Genomic DNA, 14,196 nt, shown 5'->3' on the forward strand with positions numbered 1-14,196 from the left:
TCTCTCTTGATTTCCTCAAAAAATTTATATGTGGTATAAATTCTGAGTTCTTTTATGTTTGAAAATGCCCTTCTTCTACCTCTTATGATTTAGCCCTGCATATTGCAGGGCTCTCTCTTCCCTCCTTTAAAGGTATTCATGTTAAGACATAACACACCAGAGACATGACCCCAAGTAATTCAAAGGTTTATTACTCAGTCAGGCATAGGCAAGTTGAAGGAGGCCCCAGATGGAGGGGTCCCACCAATGAGAAGGTTCTCCAACTTCCATATAAATGATATTCTGGCCAGGAGTAGAATTCTTGGATTATATTCACTTCTTTCAAATGTCTTAAACAGTATTCCTTTTCTTTTTTTTTTTCTCCTGGACTCTAGTACTATCAGGGAGGAATGTGATAGTTATTCTGACTCTCTTTTCTTTTTAAGTAATGTGATCTCTCTTTGGAAGTGTATGTTAATTTTTCTTAATCTTTGGAGGTCAGAAGTGACACGAGAATATGCCTAAAGGTATATATTTTTCTGTTAATCCTGCGTGGCACTTGGTTGCCCCTGCTGTTTGAAATGTCAGGGGTTTTTTTTTCAGCTCAGGAAAACTTTTTTCATTTTTCCTTTTATTTGATTGTGGCTTGTCTTCTATTTCTTTTCTTCCTTCTGGAATGCCTTTATTTTCACTTGCATATCTGACTTCTTGAAACTGTCTTCCATGTTTCTTTTCATGAATGATTTCCATTTATTTGTATTTTCTCTCTGTCATATTTTTTTGTCATGCCTCAAACTACTTTTTTTTTTTGCAAATATATGATTTCATGCAATTCTTCTAAACAATGACATAAAATAGACTTCCTGTGTATAAATAACTTACATACTCTCCATAAAGTAAATGCTCAAAGGTGCTAGAACAGATCTTCTGCTGCTACAGTATTCTCGTATCCAACAGAGTTCATGTATAATATGTAAATATTCAAGTCCAATATTAAAATGGAACAGAAGGAGGATAGTGATTCTGATGACCATTCCCTTGGTACATTCCTGGCTTTTTTCTGGGCAAAGGGTGCCACATTGGAAGAGGTGGGAACATCAATTCTGAAATCTGGTACACAGGGCTTGGGGTCGCAGTCACAGAAGTGGGTTTCACTTCTACTTCCTTGTTTCTTCATCTGAAGAAGAGGATCCTGAATGATAGAAGTAACCTTATCAAGGGCCCTGGTAACTTTCCTGGAGATTTCATGCTTGTTCTCATACTCATTTTCAAAGCTGGCAACATTGAATGCATTGTTTTTCTCTCCATACCAACAGCACACCTCGCATGGATCCACCCAAAGAGTGAGTTCCTTCGGTAAGCCTAGCCTAGATCACTGTACAAGATGAAGCTCTTCTCACAGGCTTTCAGGACATCAGGATCAACTCTCTGAAACTTATTGACACAAATACATCTGTAAGGCTGTCCTTTTGATGTTTTTTCTGGATACCAGTGATTTTTATATTTTTCTTGATGTATAAGTGTCAATTTCTCAGCAAACCTCTCAACTGCCTTTTTTTTTCCAACTTGCCTTGTTTTTGAACTAGCCTTGTGAAAAAGAAGACAACAGCAGCAATTTCTTTCTTCATCTTTCCTGCATCCGCCGCTCTGGGGCCACAGATTTGGCATCCTGACCCTTTCCAGGCCGGGAACCGACCTCGCCGCCACAGCGGACCGCGCTATGCGGCAGCAAGCCTCTGTCATATTTTTAATCTTATAGAGCTTCTAGCTTACTAATCCTGATTACTACTTTGTATTTCAGCAGTAGTATTTTTTGGATTCTTTTTGTAGGTTTTAAATTCTGAAGTAATGTTTATTTTTTAAGTTGCCAGATATATTTCTTTCCTTCAAATAGATCTATCCATAAAACCAGTCTTTAAAAAAGTGAATAAAGAAATGTAATCTGAAAAAAGAAAATCTACCCAAGAGTTGTCTTCATCAAGATAAAAACCTTCTTCACAGTGAAGGAAACAATCACCAAAACTAAAATGCAACCTATGGAATGGGAGAAGATATTTGTAAATGACATATCTGATAAAGGATTAGTATCCAAAATATATAAAGAACTTATAAAACTCCATACCAAAACCAAATAATCCTGTTTAAAAATGGGCAGATGTTTTACCAAAGAATACATCCAGATGGCCAACAGACACATGAAAAGATGCTCCATATCACTTATCATCAGGGAAATAAAGATCAAAACTACAGTGAGATACTGCCTCAAACCAGTAGAAGGGCTAAATTAACAACACAAGAAACAACAAATGATGGCAGGGATGAGGAGAAAGGGGAACCCTCCTTACATCATTGGTGGGAATGCAAACTGGTGCAGCCACTCTGGAAAAACAGTATGGAAGAGTTATCATTATGTTTTAATTAAAGTTCTCCTTAGGTTTCTTCTGCCATTAAATCTGCCTTAGTAGGAGCCACCTATTCAGGTATGGTCCACAAACTCTTTACTGCTCTTATCAGCTATAGGGGGATGGGGTTGAATCCCATATGGAGCAGAATTTGGGGTCTCTTTAAGCAGTGTGGTTCTCAATACTGGGGAGGATCAGTGGTCTCCAGCTCTGGTTCTCCCTTAGGCAATCTTAGCATTGTCCCATGGTTGTTCAGAGAAGCCAGTTTCCTTGCAGTAGCTTGGTCCTCCTGGAGTTACAAACAAAATGTGTCCTCCACTGGCTGCCCTGCTGAATTTCCTTGGGAACTAAATGTCAAATGAGGGTAGGATTGCCTCTGTCTTTAACAGTGAGCCACCCAAAACAAACACACACACACACACACACACACACACACACACACACACACACCCCTTTTCCCCCATTAGCTATTTATTTTGCTTGTTAAATGATATTCAATGAATATATTCAAATCCACCCCAAACCTACTTTTCTGATCTCTTTTTCTGCTCCCCCTCCATACACCAAGTGTTTCATAAGTGCTTATTTATCCTTCTGTTTCCTGAGCACACGGTAAAATATTTTATTTCCAGATCTTTTATCAAAAAGTGGGAGAGGGACGCCTGGGTGGCTGAGTGGGTTGAGCCTCTGCCTTCGGCTCAGGTCATGATCTCAGGGTCCTGGGATCGAGCCCTACATTGGGCTCTCTGCTTGGCGGGGAGCCTGCTTCGCCCACTCTCTCTCTGCTTGTCTCTCTGCCTACTTGTGGTCTCTCTCTCTCTCTCTGTCAAATAAATAAAATCTTTAAAAAAAAAAAAAGTGGGAGAAATAAGAATGAGAGTAGAAACAAAGACCAAGGCTGACATCATCCCAGAATGTTTCCCAAACCACATTTTTAAAAACAAATAAGGAAACTGAGTCTTGTGCAGACTCACATAGCTAGTTTTAGTTAATATTATTAAGTGGTAGAATATGAATCCAGACAGGAAGGAGATTGGAGAAGCAGTGTTGACAGAGTGGTCTTGCCAGTGAGATGTAGGAATAGAGGCAAGGGTATTCCGTGAGTTGTTGGCTCATTCATTCATTTAATGTGTGTCAGTCAGAACTTCACCACATGAATTAGGAGGTAAAAATTGAAATGGGCAAGAAATCTTTTAAACAGAGTTGCTCCATTAGAGATCAGAAATTTTAAAATGCATTGTGTGTTTGGGAAAATAGAGCAATTCTGAACTGCTGAAACATTTGAAGGGATAGTGGAAAGTGAGGCTATGAAGGTCAGATGGGGCCAGATTATAAAGGGGTTTGCATGTCACACTTCATTCTATATTTATTCAACCAACATTTACTGAAAACTTACTGTGTGCCAGGAGCCATGCTAGCACTGGGATACGAGAGTGAGAAAGACAGTGTTTCTGTTCTCCAGGAGCTATAGGCCTTAGGAAGTTGATGGAATGAAGTGATTTAAACCTGTCCGTTGATGGAAATTTCACTCAAGTGGCAGTCAAAGGGAAAGAGTCTGGAAACAGAGTCCAGGTAGGTAGGCGACCACTGTCTTAGTTCAAGAGAGAAATCATACATGCAAGGACTATGGAGGGTGATGGCAGTTGTCAGAGCAGATGTAATAGGGGGATATGCATGGGTAGGGAGAAGGTCACAGGGGCAGGACCCAGAGAGGGAGGCATGCCAGTAGTCTCTAGCCACATCCTTCCTTGCCTTGTCTGAAGATAGTGGTGATGTTGCTGTACCTCAGCTCTTGTTTCTGCTTCTTATAGACTCTCTTTGCCCCCCCGCCGTCCAATTGCTTGAAGCATTGCATCAATAAACACACGATGTTGTTAGCTAGGTTAGAGTTCACAGTCAACTAGTTCGTCATAATTGACTTGCTGAAAATGGTCCTGTGGAGAAACTAAATTATTTCCTAAGTTTTTACTAGAGCAGCTAGAGATCCCTTTGAGGTAATTCTGTGAATTATCTTCTGTGGTTGTTGTAAAAAAGAATTGCTAAGTAAGGCAATATTGTATAATTGAATGTATAAATGTATATAGTTGGAAATTTTTAATGACTACTAGTTTTTGTTGTCTCTGTTGTCATTTAACAGCTATAAAAATAAAGGGGAAATGGCGACTGCTATTTTAACAAAGGATATTTTACAACATATCCTTTCCCCTCTCTTTCCTTCCTTTGACATCTTGTATAAATCTGTTTTCTTATAATATGCAACAAAAGGATTTATTCCCTTGATAATATATTTAATAACAGATGATTTAGCAGACACTATTGATACCTTCCAAATTGTAATTTCTCAATTTCTTGTAAGCAGGCAAGTGTTGAGAACATTCTGTTACATTATATTTTTCTCCCAGTTTATAGCTCCCAGATTAGCTGTGTATGTAACCTGCACACTGCAGCTTTTCTATTAAACATTCATGACAGCATCTTATGTTATTTGCAACCTTGAAAATGGACACATCGTAGGTAGGATAGCTTTATTTTTTACATATTCTAGTTTGCATCACTTGTGAGTCAACAAATTCTTAGTGAATGTCCATTGCAACAGATTACTAAATGCCACAGAAAGATAAGATGCCTGTATTGCAGGGATTGTTAATCCAACTGGGAAAGACAAAATGCCATTATGGAAGGCATATACAAAGGGGCAGTACTTCCCAGATATTGTAATGTACATGTATTTGCTGCTTGCCTTTCACACTCCCTTACTGGTCCCAGTGCTCTTCATAGCCAGGTACTTCCTACTTACCATGTGTGGAAAGAAGGGAAATCCTGTACCTCAATAGTTTGGGAATAAGATCCAGGGCCTTCCAGGAAGAAACAAGATATGAATGAAGTACCATCTAAAAAAAGTGGACGATAAAAGTTTGAAAGGTTATCTTAATATTTATGAAGCCCTTTCAGATCTGTTTAGTAGTAACCAGGAGGAAGTAAAAAAATGATATAATTTAGAAACTTACTGTCTGCCAAGAGTCATAAGCTCATAAGTTTAATTAGGAAAAGTCAATATTTTCTTATTTGATGCTGCTGCCCCTTCTGGTTTATGTTCAGAGGAGTGACTTCCCCAGGGAACTCTGTCTTCTACTACTCTCTTCTACTGCCTCCACTGTGCTCTCCTCTCACCAGCACCAGATCCCAGGTAGGATCAGGTGCTTAAGATGGTGCCAGGGAGTCATCAGAGATAGCACTTTCTGACTCTGTAACATTAGCTCTCTCCCCTCCTGGGTCCTGTTCACTTTGGGTACAGAGGTGAGGTCAGAGCCTATTTGAGAGATGCTATGGGCCTGCAGCCTGGGACTCTTGTACCACATGATCATGGATCCTTAGGATCTCTAATTTCTGTTCTGGACTTTTAGTCCTTCTATACTCTTGCTGAACTTATATGCAAACTATCAAACTTATTAATGTTTTATACAATAAAATTATAAAATTTAAGATGATTTTACTTTAGAATCGAGACAAATGAAAGTGACAGCTGTTATTTAACATGTAAACTATTTGTTCAGCAGAACTAAAGTCAGAGATACACAGAATTTTGGAAAATAAAACCTAGAGATATCACAAATTTGGGTTTTATAATTTAAAAATGGCTTAAGTAAAAAAAAAATGGCTTAAGTACTTTCTAAAGTTTCTCTAATACCAGATTCTCAATAACATACTGAGCCAAGTGTTGTTGTTTTTTTTTTTTTTTTTTTTTTTCTTTTTGATATAGGGGATTGAAAATAGAGCTCCAGGTTCTTGAACCCATGAGAACAATTGATGTAGGTTAGGAATGATAACTCTAGTACCCAAAAGGGCCAGGCAGGAAATGTACCTGAGTACAACCTATAGCTGCCATACATTCTGACAAACTATTTGAAGAGATCTTTGGTTTGTGGCTTTCCTGGCCCAGAAAATTTGAAAATATTACTTAGCTACGAAACCTGTTAAATTTGTTTGCGCAGTCTCTTGGAACTAGCATTTCCCCTAAAGGATAGGCCTTCCAAGTGTCTTCTGTGCTTGTTTCTTTGAGTAACCAATCACTTTGAAAGGACTTTACAATTTATGAGACTATAATATAGTCTCATGTGCTCTTAAGCTTTATCAGCAAGCAAAAAACTAGTAAAAGAAAAAAAAATAAAGATGACAAGGATTGAAAAATTCATGAGAATATAAATTTCTAAATGTTGACACCAGAAAAGCAGATATGGCTGAGAAACAGCAGCATCTTTCTAGAAACATGCTCATCTGAACCAAAGTTATTATAACTCAGAGCAAGAGAAATCTGTCTTAAAGGCAAGTGGTCAAGGTTGCTATGGAGATGATACAGGAAATGAATCAGAGTGTTACCCAGAAATATATTTCCTTGAATATTGATAGATCCCATGCAACATGTGTCAGTCTATGGCTGTTATAAAATGAATTGGTTATCAGGGATTCCTAGTGACTCTGTCTTTAGGTTCTGTCCATCACGTGTAACCCACACTTAGTTGCCGTTATGGATATGAAAGTGGAAACTTCCAGATGACACTCTCTTCCTCAGAGTTATACACACAGAGCGGGTGGTTTTTGGATTTGAGTATGTGTGAGAATCACTAAGAATGTTTGTTTTATTCTGATTTGGGATCTGCAGACCATGTTTTGAGACATGTTGCCTTAAACTGAAAGAATGGGAAGCATCATAGAGGTTTTGATTTGTTTCCTTGGTTAACGGTCTTGTTCACACTCTTTGGAAGTCATTCTTTTAGCTGCAAAACGTTAAGATTCCTTCAAGAAAGGAAAATAGGTTTTATCATTGTTCAGAGCCCATTTTTCGTATATTCATGATGACCTCAAAGTTTATACTCCTAACCCAGAACTTTTCTTTGAACTCTAGGTGTGTATATCCAGCTATCTGGTGGAACACCTCTACTGGAATGTCTAATAGACTTCTCCCACTTCACAGAGCCACACTAAAATCCTTCCTCCAAACCTGGTCCGCTTGTAGTTTTCCCAGTTGTGGTTAATGGCAACACTATTATTCCAGCTGTCCAAGTTGAAAGACTTGGAATCATTCAAGGGAGTATTTTCTTTTTTTAATACTCCACTCACAATTGACTGACAAATCCCTTTGTCTCTACCTTCAGAATATATCTTGAATCTGATCATTTCCCCCTTACTTTCTACATCTTGGCCCAAGCTTTTAACTGTCATCTGAATATTATAGGTCTCCTTACTGGTCTTCTTACTTCCATTCTTATTCCTTTATTGTCTGTTCTCAACACAGCAGCCAGAGTGTTCTAAAATTAAAATTACATCGTGTCTCTCTTCTGCTGCAAGCCCTGCAGTGGTTCCCTGTGTCACCCAGAGCAACAGCCAAAAAACCGAGATTGACCTATAAAATTTGAGATTGCTTTGATCTCTTCTTAAATCTCTCCCTCCTGCTCACTTTCTTCTAGGCTCAGTGTCCTCAACACTATTTCTTGAAGCCACTGGGCCTTTGTACTAGCTATTTCTTCATTGTACTAGTTGCCTGGAATGCTCTTCCCTGGAATATTTGAATGGCTCACTTCCTCACTTCCTTCAAGTCTTTGCTCAAATGTTGCCTTCTCTAAGGGCCAATTTAGTCCTTTCTTTATTGGAAACTGTGACCTCCTTTCCCTCCTGCCTTTTCTACCATGAGTTCTCCAATCCCCTTTGCCTGCTCTGGTCTTCCATAGCACTTCTTCCCTGGTAAAATACTAGGTTAGCTTTTCATTTGTTTTTTCATTGATTGATTGATTGAATGTTTATTTTTCTTTCTCCCATACTAGAACGTAGTGAAGAAATTTGCTTAGAAAGGGGCTCAATAAATATTTGCTAAATAAACACAAAGAAATATTTATGGAGTGGTTACTAAAAGTCAAGTGCTGCTCTAAGTTCAAGGAGTATAGTTGGAAGTAGACAGGACAGCTCTGCCTTCTTGGAGCTGATATTCCTAGTGGGAACCAACTGTAAAATAGCAGAACTGCAGAATGTGCAGCATTTTGTGTAGAGGCCAGAATGATGGGCCTCAGTAGTCATAGGTGGAGAATGATGGGCCACAGCAGTCATAGGTGGAGGAGAATATCTAGTAGCAGCCCTATGCAAAAGGCAGAGTGGATTGCAAACGCTGTGGAAGCAAGAAAGTGAAAACTTCCAGAAAACAGAGAGTGAGTTACAAAATATGAAAGTATAGGAATTACAAACAAATAGACAAAAAAATGAGCCCAAAGAAGAAAGAATATGTGGGGGAAAAGGAAAGAAAGCTTATGTAAACAGCATATAATAGAAAGTCCTAATAACTGTGTCTTAACCACACAGTGGTTTATTTTGTCACATAAAAGAAATCCACAGGAGGGAACCACGTATTGGATGGAAGCTTCAGGATCCCACCAGCAACCAAGTGTCCAGTCTCTTCCATCATCCTCAGCATGTGCCTTCCTCAAAATCACTTCCTGGAAGGAAGCAGAGTGAAGGAAAAAGGAATCTTCTAGAAAATAACATAATACTTCTCATGGGCTAGAATTTAATCACTTAGCCATACCTACTGTAAAGGAGTCTAAGGAAGCTTGTCTTTTAATCCAGGGTATTGCCACCACAAATATCTCTATGAATAAATTGCAATTTATTACAAGAGGATCCAAGATTAAAACCCAGAGCATAGGAGCGCCTGGCTGGCTCAGTCATTTGAGTGGCCAACTTTTGGTTTTGGCTCAGGTCATAATCTCAGGGTTCTGGGATTGAGCCCTGCATCAGGCTTCATGCTAGCCATGGAGTCTTCTTGAGATTCTTTCTCTCCTTCTCTTTCTCCCTCCCTTTTCCCCTCCCCTCCAAAAATTTTTAAAAAGGAACAAATGTATAGTGAAAAGGAAATAATTTCACCCCAGGCCATTATATCCTTAACTCTCCAGACTTCCAGTGTCTCTGCTGAGAAGCAACCACTCTGACCAGTTTCTTGTATAGGAAGGAGTCCTATAGAACTCATGAACCTTGTGAAAACGAATGCTTGGTTCTTTTTTTTTTTTTTTTTTTTTAATAGTGGTGTTTTAATAGCATTGTATAGTGACAGATGGTTACTACACTTGTGGTAAGCATAGCATAACATATAGAGAAGTTGAATCACTATGTAGTGTACCTGAAGCTAATGGAACATAGTATGTCAACTATACTCAAATAAAAAATTTAAAAAAAATAATTCTGGGAAATGTAATGTTTTTGTTGTTATTGTTGTTTTAAAATTAAATTTTATTTTATTTTTTTAATTTTTCAAATGCTTGGTTCTTACCAGTAAGTGATGACTCTGATCTGTAGGCATTAAGTGGAGAGCAGGCTGAAATGATACCACCTCTAAGAAACCCATCCTTGGTTAGGCTGGGCAGATGTCACTGCCTCCGAAACTCCTTCATGTCTTTTTAGAATTACATTGTATTTTGTTGTAGGAAAACATATATAACACAGAATTTGCCATCTTAGCTGTTTTTAAGAGTATAGGTCAGTGGTATTGAGTAAATTCACATTGTTGTTCAACCATCACCACTATCCATTACCAGAATTTATCCTCATCCCAAACAGAAACTCTGTCCATTAAACACTAACTCCTCATTCCCTCTCCCCGCAGTCCCTGGTAACCACCAATCTATTTTCTGTCACTATGAATTTGGCTATTCTCTAAGTTATCTCATGTCATTGTGATTGTACATTATTTGTCCTTTCGTGTCTTATTTGGTCTCATGATTCAAGGCTCATCTGTGTTGTAACATGTGTCAGAATTATCTTCCTTTTAGGGGCGCCTGGGTGGCTCAGTTGTTAGGTGTCTGCTTTTGGCTCAGGCGGGATCGAGCCCTTCATCAAGGCCAGTGTCAGCTTTTCTGCTCAGCGGGAGGCCTGCTTCTCTTTCTCCCACTCCCCCTGCTTGTATTACCTCTCTCGCTGTCTCTCTTTGGCAAATAAATAAAATCTTGGGAAAAAAAAGAATTACCTTCCTTTTAAAGGCTGAATAATATTCCGTTGTATGGATATTCCATATTTTGTTTCTCTTTTCATCTGTTAATGAACATTTGGGTGGTTTCACCTTTATGCTATTGTGAATCTGTTGCTATGAACATTGATACGCTAGATCTGTTTGGAGTTCCTGCTTTTAATACTTTTGTGTCCTTCATGTCTTTTTATAACATATCATGATTTATTATAGTTGATACACATATGCTTTAAATTCCTTATTACATACTAATCCCTTGAGAGCAGGGCCCACAATTTTTTTTCCTACTCACAAATTTACTCATTTGGTCATTACAGCAGTTATATGTCAGGTACTTTCTGAGTACCAGGTACCAGGCTAGTGGGGACACAGAGTGCAATGACAAATATGACCTCTATTTTCTTGCAGCGTAAGTCTAGTGGGGGACATATTTTTTTTCTCATTGCATGTAGAATATGCCTTGTACATTATAAGCATTCAATAAATATTTGTTGACTTTAACCAAGTCAGTTAGTAAATAAGTAAATAAATAACTTATTGGCTTCACATGTCCTCAGTAATTCGTGAAGGTATCATATCAGTGATTGGATAGCAGTGAATATATTTGGAACAAATGTAAACTCTGTGAGATTAGAATCATGCCTTTCTTGTTCACTATTGTATTTCTAGCAAATAGGATGGTGTCTTGCACATGGTATGGGCTGAATAATTTTTAAACAAATGCTGATGACATAATCTGTCCTAAGGAGATGTAACAAGTTCTAGTGAACTCTGACCATATATTATGGTTGGAAAAACTGAGACATTTAAGAAAAGCGAGAGAAGTAGTGATGAAGTCAGAAATTGAACCTGGGTCTCCTGACCTTCAATCTGATGCTTTATGCTCTTTATCACACTAGTATATAAAATTAGAACTGATGTTTCACCTTTCTGTGAAAGATGTGAACTTTAATTAGCTATAATCACACACAGTATGGAAAAGGTTTAAGGCCTTTACATTTCCTAAAAATGATAACGAATCAGATTCCAAAATAAGCTTGTTAAATGCTATTCTTAAATAAAAAAGATAGTAGCATATGATGGTGAATTGCTATTTCTCTGGTGAAGGATGAGGTGTTACTGTGCTGTCTGCTTAGGAAGGCCTCACCGAGACATGCTGACTTAATAAGTCTTTTCTTTGCTCATTCAGCTCAGCCCCATTTTGGGGGTTTGGAAATGATACCCAGTTCCTGGCTGTCAATTAATTATTTAGGCATGTTGGGTCTTTTGAGCAACCTGGTTGGAAACATTTAATTCTATTTTATATGAGTTAAAGTTTATTTCGTTAGGAATTCTAGCTAAAATTTTCATGAGTGAGAAGGCTGATTTTAATTATTTAAAAGTTTTTGCATTATTTGTGGATCTTAAAGCCATGTTATTTTTATTATTATTTTGAAATTATTTTTAAAATTTATTTTTGCTTATTTTATTATTATTTTTTAGAGAAGATGTGCATGTGCACATGGCAGTGGGGTGGATAGGATCAGGTGGGGGAGGGATGGAGAGAGAGGGAGAGAGAGAACCTTAAGCAGGCTCTACACTCAGCATGAGCAGAGGCAGAGCTTGATCTCACAACCCCGAGATCATGACCTGAGCCAAAATCAAGAGTCAGATGCTTAACTGACTGAGCCACCCAGGCACCCTAAACCAAGCTATTTTTAAAATTTCAGATATTTCAGCTTCAGAGAAGCCTCCAGTATTTGAAATGTACAAATTCATCTTATAATAAAATCCAAGAAGAGCATAGACTAGATTCACACCCAAGTTTAGCTGATCAAATTCTGAGACATCATTGGTCTGCTAATGGCATAGGAAATATAGGACCTTAGTTCATAAGGTAAACAATTTGGGGTAAATATGTAAAGAGTTTACATTTTAAGAAGAGCAGATTGAGCAGAAATTCTCTAGAAGAACTTGAAGGGAATAGAGTGCTACTGGTACTGGCCCCAAAGTTAAAAAGAACTTGCATACTGTTGGAAAGAGAATAAGCCTAAATGTCAGACTTGTTGCCCTTGGTTTTAGTGTGTGGTTTTAAATTTTTTTTAATTGAGATATAGTTGACATATATTGTTGTATAAATTTAAAGTTACAAAATGTTGATTTATTTCTGTATATATTGCAATATGATTACCAGTGTAGCATTAATGAACACCTTCATCATGTCACATAATTATCATTTCCTTTTTGTGGTGAGATCAATTAAGACCTAGTCTTTTAGCAACTTTAAAGTTTATAATACAGTATCATTGACTATAATCACTCTGCTATGCATTAGATCTCCAGAACTTATTTATTAGTTGCAAGTTCATATCCTTAAACAAGGTCTCCCAATTCCACCACTCCCCCATCCCACCTGCCAAGCTTCTGATAATCACCCCTCTGGTTCTTGTTTTTATGAGTTTAGCTTTTTTAGATTACAGATTTAAGTGATATCATAGAGAATTTGTCTTTCTCCATCTGACTTATCTCACTGGTGTAATGCCCTAAAGGTACATCCATGTTGATGCAAATGGTAGGACTTCTTCCTCATGATTGAATAATATTCCATTTTCTACACATACTGCATCTTCTTTATCTGTTAATCTGTTGATGGACACTTAAGTTGTTTCCATATCTTGGCTGTTGTGAATAATGCTGTAATAAACATCTTCTCAATATCCTCTTTTCATAACTCCTAGAAGTAAACATGGAGAAGAAACTCAATGACATTGGTCTTGGCAATTATTTTTTGACACTGACACCAAAAGCACAAGTAACAAAAGAAAAAACAAATAGCACTACATCAAACAAAAAAGCTTCTGCACAGCAAAGGAAACCATCAACAAAATGAAAAGTCAACCTACAAAATGGAACCAAATATTTGCAACTATATATTGGATAAGGGGTTGTTGTCCTTGTTGATGCTCAGACTTTTCAGATAATGAAATTTGTTTTTACCTTTATGACAAGAGGAAATTATCAAAACCTTCTGACTTACTATCATTTTCATAAGAATTCAGGTATTCTATCAGTTTTGTTGTTGCTGTTATTGTTGTTATTTGGGAATTTCCCATCATACACTTTTCTAGATCCTGGAGTAGGAAGATAAAATGGCCAAATGGTGGTTTATGATGTTTGGTGTTTTTTTTTTTTTAAAGATTTTATTTATTTATTTGACAGAGAGAGATCACAAGTAGGCAGAGAGGCAGGCAGAGAGAGAGGAGGAAGCAGGCTCCCCGCTGAGCAGAGAGCCCGATGCGGGGCTCGATCCCAGGACCCTGAGATCATGACCTGAGCCGAAGGCAGTGGCTTAACCCACTGAGCCACCCAGGCGCCCCGATGTTTGGTGTTTTAATAGTCACCTTGTGTGATTTGGATGAAATATATATATATAAGTACGTATTGTGATAGGGAGAGCCAGAGCAATAACTAGAGGTCATATGATAAAATCAAAGAACTGAAAATGGATTTTAATAAAAAGTTGTCTTGGTAACTTACTCAATTTTGGTGTATTGGTTTCCTTGGTACTGTCCCTGTTTGTGTCCCAGAGAAGGGTGGAATCTTCCTCCAGCAGGCCACCTTTCTCCTTGCCCATCTACTAGTAATGAAAGAATCGGAATTGCAGAGGAGAGCCTTCTTGCCAATGAGCTCTTTTCTTGATCCTGTCAGACAACTGTCAGAGCCCTTGAGAAGGAGATACCAATATTTCCCATCTTTATCCCATCCTTTTTTTTTTTTTTTTTTTTTTTTTAGTAGTTCCCATTATTTTGGTCACTTACATGTATCTTTCAA

The 14,196-nt window shown here is 37.9% G+C and overlaps 1 long non-coding RNA gene and 1 pseudogene across 1 annotated transcript in view; one reads left to right on the forward strand and one right to left on the reverse strand.

Annotated features, from left to right (window-relative positions):
- The window catches only part of LOC125098665 (uncharacterized), a 106,973-nt gene that overhangs the window by 17,760 nt on the left and 75,017 nt on the right, over positions 1-14,196 (forward strand). The gene's annotated exons all lie outside the window — the stretch shown is intronic.
- LOC125098664 (protein BTG3-like) lies at positions 973-1,607 on the reverse strand (annotated as a pseudogene).

This window comes from Lutra lutra, chromosome 4 (genome assembly GCF_902655055.1).
Source record: "Lutra lutra chromosome 4, mLutLut1.2, whole genome shotgun sequence".
NCBI classification, from domain to species: Eukaryota; Metazoa; Chordata; class Mammalia; order Carnivora; family Mustelidae; genus Lutra; species Lutra lutra.